Below are 13,359 nucleotides of genomic sequence, written 5' to 3'. Positions count from 1 at the left end.
TGTGCTGTGCCGATAACACTGAAGTAACAGAGGATATCTTTGAATCTTCACTGTCTCTCTCTGCTACCACCTCCAGCAAATCTAGCAGTACAAGAGCCAAAATATGCTTGGGCCAGCAAGAAATGTTATCAGACAAAAGGCATGAACAGCTGTATAGAGATGTGAGGACTTGAGGGAGAGAAGATGCACATCTAGTACAAAGCAATCAACTGCATCGACAAACACAGCCTTGCACATGATTTTAACAACACTCATCAATTAAGGTATTACTCAAGCCCTAAATATTTCCTTCATAAAATATTAACATTTGCTTCACTCCATCCAGCAGTGATAGAAAGTTTTTAAGAGGTCTTGGAAAATCATCAATAAACATTAATTTCTCAAAGCCACAAATAGCAAGCTAAGAAATGCAGTTTGACATTCCAGCTATTTTTTAAGAAATATTTTTCATTCTTCAATATGTATTTGGAGGAACTTTGTGGCTTTCAAGCCCATGGAACTTTGGGTACACAGAGAACTGATAATACCAAAGCTAGTTTTGAGATTAGCAATTATATTTAGAACAAACAATCCTTGCTGGAAAAAAAAATGAACTCTCCACAAATTTCTGGAGTTCTTACTTCAGTTCAAAGCATGAATGAGGACAACATCCTTCTAATTTCATAGGATATTAAGCCTCAAACTGGTGAGGTTCTTCATAGACACCTAATTCTCTCCTACCTCTCAGTGTGTTGAATAAACGGTCTAGTTTGTGAGACTAAAGATGATAGCTACTGAAGAAATAACAGTTTTTGCTGAAGTTCAAAGAACAAAAGAGCAAAAAAATTGTAGTGTTCAGGTGACATGCCAGTGGGTACACTAATGTATTTTAGGCCTTGGTCACGATAGAGTTCAACACCATAATTGAAAGAAGAATTCAGCCTAGTGCTATGAAGCTGATGGTTCCTGCTGCTTTCCTTTTGTCTGATCTAATGACTGTGCACCCATGGGGTGACTCAGGTCAGCTGAACCAGCAGACCATGCACTCTGTGAAGCATCAGAAACCATTTTTTCCCAGATCAGTCGGCTGGCTGGCTGTGCCCTGTGGCTGCACAATCACCAGCTCTGATGCAAAGAAAGAAGCAGGAGAGCAAGGCTGTGCAGAGGTTTGACCTGCCTTTGCAAGAGCAGCACACTGAAAGATCAACTTAACTGTAATGTCAAAGAGCACATTCAAATATCTAGCAGCAGTGCCAACTTAGGCAGCCTGCTACACATTCCCACTCTCATACCTTCCTCATTGTGAGACCAGCATAAATCTTACAGAGACAGCATGTACTGGACCAGATGAAAAATAATCTAGAGAAAAACACTTCTTTCCAGGAGGATGTGTTCCCCAGAGTGGTTCACCATGGCCACAAAAACAGCTATGCCAGCAAAACAGAGGGAGCTGAGAAAGGGAGCAAGCTGTTTGAGCCTGCACTGCTGCCAAAGAAATGCATGATGAACTGCAGTGTGTTTAGAACAGGATTGCCTGCTTTCCACCACCTTCTGACTGGCTGGCTTCCTTGCAATCACTGTCTGATGCATCTTTTAAAATTTCCTTGATGTTAAAGGCAAGCATTGCTCCTCACCCCACAGGAGCAAGCAGTGGAAGCAATGGATTCAGCCAGCAAAGGCATGTGGCAGTGGATGCCAACGACGGAAGCAGGAGGCTACAGCAAACTAGGAAAGGGAATGCTGATGATCTGCAGCCAGATGTGAGCTTTGACTTGGAAATTCACAGCTGAACAAGTATGAAGGAACTCTTGATGAATATGGATTTAGAGCAGACTGGGATGAGAAAGTCATTGGACAAGAAAAGCATAGGAAGTAAGGCCTCAGAAGAAACAATACACTTTCAGACAGAACAATTGCAGTTTGGGTCTAGAAGTGAATGACACAGGGCATAATAAAGTGGTGACTTAGGCAAGGCAGGAAAGACAGCTCAGGGAACAAATCTAGACTAAAATAAAAGCAAATAAATTTTTTAATTTATATATTTTTAACAGAAAAGGAAGAATTAAAACAAAGATAAAGTAGTTACATTTCAGTCAGCTCAGTTCCTGGCACAAGCACTCACTGCAGCACAAAGCAGCAGGCAAAACTGCAAAAATTTTAGAATCTTAAGGATTTTTTGGCAAGGTTTTTTGGCAACTTACTTTTGAGTGTCAGGAAATAATTTTACAATTTATCTAACTCAGTCTGAACACAGGCTGTGACTGAGATTGTATGTCCATATTGTATCACCACACCACAATTTGAAATTCTCACCTTCTCTCCCTCAAGCAGTGACTCTGCAGCCAATAGAGCAAGTCAATTCAGCCTGCTGTTCTGATGGGAAGCTACACCTTGAAACATGCTTGTTTTCCCATTGTGATGGCAATCTGAACCCTGCAACCATAGTTCCCTCAGATTTCATTAAAAAATAAAAAACAAACAACAAAAAAAACCTTAAACCAACAAATAAAGAAAAAAGAAACAGGGAGCAAGACCCACTGAAAAATGACAGCTTTCAGTTACCTCATGTGAAGTACAGTGTGAAACCAAAGCCTGAAACATTATCCAAGAAGTTTTCTGACTCCAGTGACATTCTTTAGTCATGAGAGTATGAAACTGTCTAAAAATTAAACCAATCTGAATTGGTTTTGTCTCTCCTCCCCATCAACGGACAATGGGTGTGGAATTCAAATTTCTGTGCATTTATCGGCATCTTCTAATGCAGCTACCCAGCATGACATTCATTAAGTGGAAGGCCCAGGAAGAGATTTACTAGATATTCTGTTCCCTTTTCCCTTACAATAGCTGACTTTCCACCCTTGGACTTGCCCACTACTGAAAACAGGCAAGAATTTTCTTCAGTGATTCACAGAGAAGCTAAGACCAATATTATTGCCTTGTTTAAGCTAACCAGTTTATTGAAAAGAAGTAACATGGAAACCTAAACAACATGAGCAAAGCACATGGTATAGGGATGGGGGAATCAGAATTGTTGCTGTTCTTTGCCAGTTCAAAGGATACCAAATTCAACTGCTTCTTTCTATGAAAGAAGTCTTGCTAAATGCTCAGCAGCACAGAAAAGTGCACACGTGTGCTGTTTATACTCTTGACACTATTAAGTCCTTGCTACACAGCTGGACAACACTAACACAAATTCAAAATATTTTATCTCTAAACAATACTATCCCTCACTTTTAGTGACTACAAGCAATTTTCAAGTCAAAACCTAAGAAAAAAAGGTGCAGACTAAAGACAGAAAACGAACACAACACATACCTTACTCACAGTTCCCACGGACAAACCCAGCTCACTTCCATGCCAGCAGCTCTCTCCCCAGTCACTGAAAAAGAAAACAGGACACAAATATTCAGAGATTTCAAAACAAACAACCAAACACAGCCCATTTTCTCCTTTAAGGGTAAGGTGCAAAGTCCTTTATCTGGGATTCTTTTTAAATAGAATCTTTAATTCCTTTGGTACACACTACAGAAGCTGGATTGAAATACCATCAAGACTGCCACGCTGGGATACACACACCATGTTACTTGCAGAGAAGAACTTTTATTTTAGGACTGCTGCTTTGTCAGTTCTGAAGAATGCAGTGCTTGAGGTCTACTAAGGCAGAATATTCACCAAATCATATACTCAATTTTCTAGTTTCTCTACTGAAATCATTCTTAAACACTGGACAGTAGAACTTGGAGACTGTTATAAATAGTTTATTACAACAGGTTATGCACCCACACAAAAACGGGGAAAAGATAAAAATACATTACAGACATCTGTCAAGACAGCAACAGGAATCCCATTTTGGAGGAGGGGGAAAAGAATCACCCTATGCACCTTAAAAACTCATAAATGTACTGAGGTAACAGTCCATTTTCTTTGGCAATGCAGCTCTAAAAGGCATACCCAGCAGCACCTGACTAGAAAATAATTACTTCGGAGCCTGTGGAAGACTGTTGCTTCAAATGGCAATAAAAAGGGTCAGAAGTTGCCATATGTTTACTTCTACTTCCTTAGCCACCTTTAAAAAAAAAGAAACACATCATAAAAGTTTCCATTCCATTTCCTCCTCTGAGTTTTTCAGACTTTAGGGCTTCCTAGACATCAGAAGCACAGAACTGCAGTCAAGATGCCATGATATTTTATCAAGAAGATAAAATAAAAAAGAAAGAGTCACCTCCCTAAATGCGAACTTCAGACTAGATGGACTTTGGACATGAGTATTAACACAGTTCCACTGAAAAGGAAAAAAAAGTGTCAAAAATAGTATAAGCTATCTACTACAACAGAACAACATCAGAAGGAGTAAGATCAGTTAGACTGATTAGTCTCAATGCCTGAATAATAAGCGTAACACAAAATGTGAGTTTTCTGATCCCCAACAAATAAAAGGCTTTCATTCTGTTTACACTGTTTAGAAGAAGCTACAAGTAATGAATTGCACACCTGCTTGGTCCACTCTCCTCCACTTAACTCCACTAATTTGAAGGAGAAAGGATTTACAATACTGCTACCAAAGGAAAAAAATACAACAAGTAAGGACACCAGTATTACTTCAGAAAATTCCCTTACAGAGAATGTTCCTATTTTTCCCTCAATAAAGTGTGCCAGCACACATTAATCATGGCTCTATCACAGAATCAAGGAGTCATTCTGTCACCTCTCACAGTATTTGTCATCAAGTCAATATTTAAAATTACTTACAACTACTTAATTAATTTAATGTGAGAAGCCATAATAAGTAATTATTTTTCTTTAATAAAGCAGTCAAACTGATACAACTGTAATTATAACATAATAATGATGCAAGACTACACAATGAAGTATATACTTACAATGTAATTTTTACAGAATTGCAGATCCTAGGTTTCCTAACAGGCAAGGCAAAAAGGCCTCAAGAAGTCAAGGAAAGTCTTCCACAAAGATAGCAAACAATTAACCACTGTTAAGAGTTTGCTATTCCAACATGATGAACAAGGCACCTGAGAATTTAACAAAACAATTTTGCTGAAACGTTCTTCTTGTGCTTAATGACAGCATTAAGCACAGAGCATCACAATTTCGTTGTGATGATATGGGTTCTTTGAGAAATTTATCCATATATTAAATCTTGACTTCGATGCAAGTTTTTGGCATACTTTGGTTTGCAGTGGGATTGTTATTTTTTAGTTTGCTGTTGTTATGGGATTTTTTTTTTTTTTGAGACTAAGGTATCCCTGAAACCACTTTTCACAACAGGGAAATGTGGAAAAGTTAGAAATGCATTTCATTTGAAGATTTCTGCTGGCCAATCACTAATTTCCAGTAATCTTGGTTCACTGAATATTATCTTCCAATTCAGGATTGCAACAGCACTGATAAAGCTGAACAATCACCATGCTGCTCCATTTAGTTTCCAGCACTTAAGATCCATGTTCTCCAGAGTCTCAGCTGAGTCAAGACAGGTCCAACAGTGAGATTTTATTAATCTGCCTGTCCTGGAACAGGGAACCTGCTCATTTTCTACAAGTGAAACCCCATAACCAGTCAAAATAATCTCTGTGTTTTCTTCAGTGCATTTTTTTCCTTGCCTTAGCTTATTTACCTCTCCTGACTGTCCAACACTTCCATTAGCCTTCTCAGGTGCCTAGAGATCCTTGTTCTCCCACTCAAAACTCATCCTCCCAGACATCAGACATTTTTCTTACTTTCTCTACCAAGAACTAAAGTTTTATTCCAGATACTCTGGCCAATGAAAGGTCAACTTTTAAACTTTTGGTCCCATTTGTCAACAAAGTTCCTGCTCAGCCTGAGACAGTTAAAGTATTACATCCTGCAATTTACTGCTTGGTCATATGAACCCCAAATAGGAGATAACGGGCTTGCAATAGGCATGAACAGTCATTAATTATTTTTTTTCTAATATGTGTGTGCTATTAAGGTAAGAAATGCTGCAGGTATAACATATTCCTGTCGTTATTCTTATTCACTCACCTCACGAAATTTCAATCCAGCTTCAAGATGAAAAAAAACCACAAAACCCAGACACATCCTGCCTTCAAAATTAACAAGTCAAACTTCACAAATATTTAGCAGAACAGCCTTACAACCATAATGAAAGACAAGCTTTTTACTGTTCCTTCTACGCTGCAGTGAGTGAGCAAAGATTAATCTGATAACTGAAACATTTTCTGGCAAAATTCCACAGTTAAACAGCTTTTGCTATTCTTTGCCCACAGCACAATCAAAACATTCCTCCAACACTCCTTTTTCCTCTCACTACAGTCAATGCAGGCAGAACTCTACTGTCCCAGATTTTCTGAAGAAAAAATAGTGTCATCTCTAAGAAATGCAGAAGTCTCATCTTGCTGATAAACTTCTCCATCCAATGGAAAAGTTTGTATGTCAGTGTTTACATGTTCAAGCCAAATGGCTGCTATTCCAGTGATTACAATGGCTTATTGCCTTCACTGGTGACTTGGAGTTTCAGCATGCCTGAACAACACAGAAACTCACTGACATGACTCGTAACTCTGACCAGAACACAGCAGTGCAGAATACATATCCCACCCTTCCAACACCCAGACTGTCTCTCAGATGGAGGCTTTCAAAAGATTCAAGTGATCTGCTCCTGTAAATCATATCCAACAGGACATATGAGAGTGAATTTAGAGACAGTTATATTAGGCCTAACATTAACATAGCCCTACCAGACCTCAGAGAAAGGTCTCATCTGGATGCAGGTCCATCTTGTACAGTGGAATAGAAATTAAGTTACAATGTTGACTGTAATCACATAATTCTGCTGGGAAACTTCTTATATTGCAAAAAAAAATCACAAGGGAGGGCAAAAATGCCTTTTTTGGGTTTTTTTAATCATTCAAGTAGAGTCTTTCAATGTTTTTTTTCCAAAAGTTTCTGCCTGAAGGAGAAAAAGCTTCCCTGTAATTGACAGAAAGTGAATCCTGTCTCATCTTTGCTCAGAGCTGTACCATCACACACATAAACAATTGCAGAGCAAACGAGTTAATCATAACATGGCTATGGCTGTGTGTAAAGGATGATCTCATCTGAGTAAGCCTAAACAGGGTGTCAACCATATGGATCAGTTGTGCAATGAAGATATATCCTCAGTGCTCCACTAAACCACGGGAAGGGGAGGACTCAAGGAACCACACATCCCCTCCCCGGTGTGTCTACAACTAGTTGTAATTGCCATATATTACAGGAAACATTAATTTGAGGTTGAAACAATCTGTGATGTAGACTGTCCCAGACCAAAATTAATTTCACAGAACTAGACATTATCATTTCAGTCTCCAGTTCCCCTAACATGAAGATGATGTATAGTCAGAACATTGATTTGCCTCACTAGAAGATGGCAAAATAGGGAAGTTTCTGCACTGCTTTATGCCAGGGGCCCTGTAGTGTGGTACATACACATTTCAATATGCACCCATGGCAAGCAGAGACAACAGCAGCAGCAACTCCTGACCCTGTCCAGGAGAAAGTTTTTCTTTCAGTGCCAAAAAGGCAGCCCCCAGTGATAAGCTGTTAACAAATAACGTGCTGGCACACGCAGCAGCTACCATGCTTCCTCTGCTGTACTCCACAAAAACTCTGCTTTTCTGGATCAGCAGGGCTCAAACAAGCTGAAAAAGGAAGCACCAGTTAATTAAGAAGGATAAGCAGAAGCAGTCAACACTCTAATTTGCAGTAGGAGAGCAAAAGCAGATGGATGGCATGAGGTTAAGGTGCAGAAATCTCCAATTAAAAGCTCAGATCTTTAGTTTTCAAGATTTAAAAAGACTTGTGACTCTATGTTAAATCTCACCTTCTTGAAGAGATGTTATCACTATGGCTGTGTGCCTAAATCCAAAATATTTCTTCACACAAGAATAATGATGCTGCGCACACACACACACAAGAAAATGGGGGAGGGAAATGGAAAGGAATGCTGCACAAACTAAATTCATTACATCAATTTCTGAACTATAAACCAAACTCATTTAAACAATTACATTACCTCACTAAGTGACAAATTCTAAGATTTATCTGTATGGAAAATAAAAGTCTTGAACAAGAAATAGGAAAGGATCAAAGGAAGTGAAATACTGTTAGCAGCTTTGTTTCTTCACATCTGCACACAGAGTACCAGACTGAGGGCAGATTCCTGTACAAGCTGCATGCACTGCTTGCCCTCTGCAAGGATAACCCACATTTAAAAATCTGGAGGCTCTGACTGACCAGAGTGGCACATCTGAGCCTGGCAATGAAAACTGTCCTCAGCCCAATGCCATCCATTCCCCTGAAGAAGCCACTTAACAGTGTTTGCACCCAGAAAGCATTCAGAGGTTGGGAGGTAAAACATCCCCATTAACCACACACACAGCATCCTTGAAAAACTGAACAGAGTATCTGACAAAGAAATTAGTTTCTGAATTCACACAAACTCATCCATTTCATCTAACACCCACACGTAAAAGAATAATCATAGGAACAATTTTAAAGTGTAGTTCCTTTCAGCTGTAGCTCTTACTAATGCACTCCTCCACTCCAGCTATGCATTCCTGCAGCTCTGCCCCATTTTTTATTTGGGCGGTCTGAGGGGGAGAGGAATAAAACACACCCAGATTAAAAATCAGCTCTCTAACCTGGCCTAGCATGCAGCTCCACAGACTCCACATCACTACTGAGGTGACAGCACATGGTGGGGAGGGGGAAAAAAGGCAAATGGGAATATGAGCTGTTTAAGACAGCCCCACCACTAAAAGAAATGTCTGTGTAACCACATCCTCTGTTTGCAGTCTCAGTTCAATTCAGCAAATATGTCCAACAGGAAACAATTAGATTAGGCTTTCCCAGAGTAGGTGTCTGACAGTTTGAGACTGCTGAACAATTGCTTTTTCTGCTTCCTCTCCAACAGTTTCTCAGGAAAAGACATTGACCCTCGGGACACAACTGATAAAAAAAAAAAAACCAACCCAAAAAAACAACTAACTTTTAAGGAAGAGCTTCGTATAACTGTAATATGATTTGTTAATTATTACCACTTTTTTACATGGAGGAAGTCAACTGTACCCCTCAAAAGGAATCTTAATCAAATACTGAGTTATCAGTAAGTAAACAGATAATGAGATAGTCCAATTGTATTATCTACAACACAGGAAGGACAGCTGAGTATAGAGAGGAAAGGCAGAAGAGTGCTGGAGTTGTTATAAATTGAGCTTTTGAGGTAAAAAGCATATAAGGAGACACCCTGCACATTCCAAATGAGTGCAACAATTAATCTTGTGATAATGTTTTGACACATCATAAGAATTCATCTGCTTTCTGCTCCAACATCCAAACCTTTTTTGTTCTGATATTTCTCTCTCTAGTACAGCTGCTGTTTTCACCACCAAATACCATACAGGAATTTAATCATGGCTCAACAGTGAGGGAAATCCAGTAGGGATTGCTATTACTATTATTATTATCATCATCATCATATTAAATTAAAGGGTACTTTTATTGTCTGAATGTACATTTCACCTGGAGGTTCAAGGATGAAAGTCTGTGAAAAATGCTGCTGTTTTGCCATGCCAGTAGAAGTCAGCATTAAAAAAAAAAAAAAAACCAAATATGCAAGCACTCCTCCTCAAACCTAAGAGTTTCCCATTATTTCATATTCAAGAGGAGGAAAAATTAAAGACTGCTTTTGGAAAAATGCCAATTTCTCCTAGTTCTACGTCAAAATGTCTCCTGTACTCCCTTTCTTTGCATTTTATTTCATGAACTGCTTGTTGCCTGAAGATTTGGAAGCCTTCTCCCACATGATGATAGGAGTGGATGGCCTCAATTAAAGAGAAATTAAAGCTGCTTCCACAACTGCTGGAACCAGCGAATGCAGCACTGCTCACATTTTGTATGGAACAGTGTGATGCTCAAGAAGCTCTAACTGGCATTATTTCACTCTTTGCCAGAAATCACATTTGGTTTCTAAATTATAAGTGAGAAAGCAATGAAAAGGGCTCAGTAAGCCAATATCTGATAATTAAGAAGGGCAAATTGGCCTACTTGTGGAACGCTTAAGGCATTTGCTTTTAGCCCCAAGTCTTTTTCTCCTTTCAGCAGAAAGCACGAATCTGAAGAACAGAAAAGGAGTTCACAGTCAGCTTCAGATCATACACTTATTTTAAATTCTATTATTAGATCCTATTTAATCACAATTATTAGATCACTCATTAAATCACTGCAGCAAATGGGAACAAATTGGTGTCCCTGTCATTTCATATTCAGTAATGACTGAAATATTTTTGGAAATACTTATGAAGATCTAACGGCACTACATTTCTACCAGTTCAACAGTATGGACTTTACAGAAACCTAGTGAGGAGTTTTGTGTAAGCAGCAGATATATTTTAAAATCAGTGGTGGATATGTATTTTTATTTTTAATTTTTACCTGAAAACCAACACACAAGTAAAAAACACACTTCCCATAAGTCACCTATGCCACAACTAGCCCTGATGTCAAATACAAATTTAAAATAAAGACAGAATGTTGGGATATGCACATCCAGCCCAGAATAGCTATATTTTACATTTCCCAAATATTCAGAGCTGTGTCTTCAGATCCTACCAAAAAACAAAAAGCACAATTCGGGTTCCAAGATACAGAAAATAAGCTACAGACTTAAACAGAAACATTTTTCATGTCTTCAAAACGTATTTTCTATGGATGGCGGGTTAAAATGCACTTTCCCAGCACAGGCCCTGATGCTGTCTGGACCAACGACACCAGAAGGGGACTGCTATGAGCAGCAGCAAACCTGCAACCCTTTATTCAGCTCCCTCGAGGCTCATTTTGCACAACAGAGCCACGCAGAGCCGTACGAACACAAAGTTTCATGGTGCACAGCAAGGCTACACAGAGGCAGACCACAAAGGTCTCGGGAGGATTATTCCACTAACACACCTATAGAACTGTCAGCTTTCCTCCGCGATCGGGGGGGACGTGGAACTCCAGTCCCCTCCGATGCACGGTGCCACAGTCCCGGAGCGCGGACAGACGCGCGGCTGTCCCCGCAGACAAGCGGGGAGCCGCGGCCGGAGCCGCCTCTGCCCCGCGGGGCTCCGCAGCCCGCCGGGGCCGGCCGCTCCCAGACCCCTGCGAGCCCCCGCCAGCACCGCCCGCAGAGAGCCCCAGAACACCGCCCCCGGCCGCGGAACGCCCGGGACCCTTCTGGGCGGGAGGGGCGCGGGGCAGCGGGGACACGGCTCCGCGGGGCTACCCTCCCTCCCTCTGCCTGCCGCTGGCGCTCCCCGAGGCCGCCCCGCAGGTGCCGGCCGAGCCGGCGCTCCGCGCTCACCTGGTCACGGCTCCATCTCGCCCGAGCCCGCCCGTGCCCGTCCCCGGCGGAGAAGGCGCCGCCCCCGCTCCCGCAGCCCGGCCGCGCCACCGCCGGCCGGCGCCTCGCAACCGCGGAAGCGCCCGCCCCCCGCCAGTCTCGCCAATCAGAGCGCAGAGGCGCCGGTGAGCGGCACGAGAAGCGACCAATGGCCCGCGAGCACCTGGGGAAGCTAACGGGAGAGAGGGGCGTGCGCCGCCTGACTGACGGGAGGTGCAGCCAATGGGAAGGCAGGGATGAGGTCATCGCGGGCGGGGCCGAGGGGGCGGGTGCCTTCTGGGCGGGGAGGGGCGGGGCCTCGCCCTTAAAGGCGCAGCGCCGCCCTTGTGGGCGCTGTGGGATGTGGGGGCGAGTCAGTAGTGAAGGGGGCAAAGCCGTGGAACAGCCCGAGCGTGCCGGCACTGCTGGCACTTCGGGTTCCCTGACGAGCCGGGAATATTCCCCTTCCTTTCTCCCATGTTCCCGCCCAGCACCGCCCTCCCCTCATCCCTGGATGGGACTGTGGGTTCCCGGCAGAGGCTGGATGGATTTTAGTGCTGCGCTCCCAGTGTGGCAGCGTGGTGATGGCTCAGCTTTACCGCCGGCCTGTCGCAATCTGAAATCGGGAGATAACATTCAGTGGGGCAGGCTACTGGAAATGAGGGATTGGCCAGCAGAAATCTTCAAATGAAATGCATTTCTAACTTTCCCACGCTTTGCTGTGTGCAAAGCGATTTCGGGAGTGTCAAAATGCCCGAGCGGGCGGCGGTGTGCGCTGCGTGCCCTCACGGCCCGGCCCGGCCCGGCCTGGGCTGCTCCTCCTCTCGGAGACACACCGAGCTGCTCGGTGGGGCACAGAGCCGAGGAAATAAATGGTGCAAGTGGGTGGAATGTCCGTAAGGAAAACTTCGGTTCCCTGCGGTGGGGTTGTGCAGAAAACAGGGGAATGATGGCATCCCTAGAGCAGGGCAGAGGACCGTAGCTGGAGTGTTAGAACATCATTATAAATAGTCAGGGCGCTTCACCTGCGGTGATGTTCTCACCCCTGCTTAGTCAGTCATGACAGAGACAGCAGCAATGCTCTGTGAAGGGTTGGCTCACACTGTGAAGCTGAAAAAGTTAGGATCACCTTTCAAAACAAAGAAAAGAGCGAGGTACACAATGATATAGGAGTGATACAAAAGAGGCATGGTGGGCCTTTCCTTATTCTCCCCTGCAGTCCGAGAACTGGAGGACATGATATAACTGCAAAGCAATGTATGTGAAGTAGTTAGGAAAAAATGTTTGTGCCGTGTACAATTAATCTGTGAACTTCGTGATAAGAAGCTTGATGGTACAAGCATGTTAAGAAGAACCCAATTCTTAGCCAGTTTCTGCCAGTCAGCCCCTATCTTGCCCTGGTTTTCAATCCTGACATTTACAGCTTTTTGCTTTTCCTTCCCAGGGATCCAGTTCAGCTTTGGCTACACACATAAATCTTTGAAGTAGCATAATTCTTCTCCCTGCTGTCTGACAGGGTTAGCCCTCCAGAGGTAGTTTAGTGGAAGAATAGAGTCAAAAACACAAAACATTCCCATGCATGATGATATTTCTGGGAGTTTCCAGTTTAATGACAAGTCAGGAATATTTACCTTCCTTTCTCCCTTGTTTGCTAACAGCTCTTTAGGGATCTGAGACAAATACTCCAAGTGAATGAGAAAGCATGGATGTCTTCCTGTTCTGCATTGCCAATTTTAGCAACAATGGTGCGTGGCTGATTCCTGAAATCATTCACTTGGGAGACTTGTTAGTAGATCTGTTTACAGAACAGGGGAGGAGGGATGATGTGTGCAAGGGCTGATCACAAAGCGATGGCAAAACTCACAGCTCTGCCCCTGTTTCCAGTTCACAAGCTGAAGTCCTACTCACTGTATCTTCCTTCAATCAGATATGAACATTTAAGAGACAGAACTGATTTACAGGCTCTGCCTGTTAGAGATTGTTTT

The 13,359-nt window shown here is 42.5% G+C and overlaps 1 long non-coding RNA gene across 1 annotated transcript; it reads right to left on the bottom strand.

Moving 5' to 3' along the window:
* Positions 1-2,290: 2,290 nt before the first annotated feature.
* On the bottom strand, positions 2,291-11,422 carry LOC120509974. The gene is made up of 3 exons (XR_005629374.1): positions 11,357-11,422; positions 3,295-3,358; positions 2,291-2,412 (listed from the first exon to the last, which is right to left on the bottom strand). It is a non-coding gene; the product is annotated as an uncharacterized LOC120509974 (long non-coding RNA).
* Between the last annotated feature and the right edge of the window lie 1,937 nt (positions 11,423-13,359).

The sequence above is a fragment of the Passer montanus genome, unplaced genomic scaffold (assembly GCF_014805655.1).
Source record: "Passer montanus isolate IOZ18808 unplaced genomic scaffold, ASM1480565v1 scaffold55, whole genome shotgun sequence".
Lineage (NCBI taxonomy): Eukaryota > Metazoa > Chordata > Aves > Passeriformes > Passeridae > Passer > Passer montanus.
Note: the sequence above shows the minus strand (reverse complement) of the source record. Positions and strands in the feature narration are given on the sequence as shown.